Below are 1,755 nucleotides of genomic sequence, written 5' to 3'. Positions count from 1 at the left end.
TTTTTTTTTTTTTTTTTTTTTTTTGACTCCTCTGACAGAAAATCATAAAGCACACTGCTTCAGCTATAGGCCAGTCCTATAAAACAAAACAAAACAAAACAAAACAAAACAAAAAAGTCAAAAAAGAAAACAAAGGAACAAAAAAGAAAAAGTATTATTGCCACACTATCTGGCCCACAAGGATCTTTTTCCTTTCTCCTGGTGTTCTGGACAGAAAGATAGGATGTCTTTCTGAGTCTTAGCTGTCTGCAGTACGGATGCCCCACCTGTACCCGGGGCCCACCTTTGGCTTAGGACAATAAGCACAGAGAGAGAAGAAATGGAAAACTCACTCCCATACAGCTTGCTTCTTCAGGTTTTGAATCTCCTCCCCAAAATACCTGCTTTTCTTTTCTTTTCAATGTCTTCAGATAGTTTTATTTTGTATTTTGTCTAGTTTTGGGGTGTAATCATCAAAAAGATAGGCTTTAGTTGGCATCTGCATCTTGGCCACATAAGTTTAATCTGCATACTTTTTGATCACCTCTTCATATGACAATGATTTTGTAATATAATTTTCTATAAAGAGCAGAAAAATAATTCAGTCTTTTGTTTGATTAAAAAATTTCGCAGCAACATGGATGAGCTTGGAGAAAGTTATGTTAAGTGAAATAAGCCAAACACGGAAAGAGAAATACTTCACGTCCTCACTCGTAAGTAGGAGGAAAGAAAGAAAAGAAACAAACAATCGCAATAATATGCAGAAATTTCAAAAGAGAACAGAACTGTGGTTACTAGAGGAGGGGGTTAGCAAGAAATTGGTTAATGGACTCAAAGAATGATTATGTTTCATAATGATAAATATGCTAATTATCCTGATTAGGTCATCACATATTGTACACAAGTATTGATAGTCAACTCTGTACTCCACAAATACATAAAATAAATTATGTTTCAATTAAAAATCTTTTACAAAATTGCATTATTGACAGTTTAGGAAAATTCTTCAGCTTGTTAATATTATGCAAATTTTTAGGATAGCTGGCAAATGTGGAAAGTGCTAGCAGGTTGGGTATCTTTTCCCATGTATGTGCAGTGAGATTTCAGGGATTTTCAAGTTTTCTTGTGCAGTAATTAACCTAAAATATTCTTTGAATCAATGACAATTATTACCCATCCTTAATGTTTTGTTGTAATGACATGAGTTTTATATTACTATTTTTCAATGTAACCTTTTATGTCAAATCAAGAAGAAATTTCAATCCTTTTTCAATGTGTTTATATGATTCCCTCCTCTCATTAATTGGATCATCAAACCATCCAACAGCCTACTTATTGCTTCTATTTGAAATGTATCCCTCATAGTGAAGTCCTACTTTTGGTATGATTTAAAATCTTTTTACTTACAATTTGCTTCTTGATGTCAGAATAATTTCTGTTGATTTCATTGTTCACCTTTTCTACTTTTGTTTTATATTCAGTTAATTTTTATCTGAATTTTTCTCAATTCTTTGTACATAGATATGAAGATGATAAAAGAAGGTGTCCACTTCATATAATTCAAATAAGGTGATTGTAATTTCTTAAACGTCATACTGAAATGTTTTAACATGTTTTTGTGAATTGCAGTTAAAATGATATATTTGATCTTTATCAACTTTCTGAATGAGAGTCGGGCTTTTTTTGTGTTGGAGTTTCTCTTCTAAGTCTTTGAAAACTACATTTTAGAATCCTTAAAATGTCCTTGACCCATGTTGCAAGGCTCGAATAGCTTTA

This window comes from Galeopterus variegatus, unplaced genomic scaffold (assembly GCF_000696425.1).
Source record: "Galeopterus variegatus unplaced genomic scaffold, G_variegatus-3.0.2 Scaffold53, whole genome shotgun sequence".
Classification (NCBI taxonomy): Eukaryota; Metazoa; Chordata; class Mammalia; order Dermoptera; family Cynocephalidae; genus Galeopterus; species Galeopterus variegatus.
The sequence above is the reverse complement of the archived record's forward strand: the minus strand, read 5'-3'. Positions refer to the sequence as shown.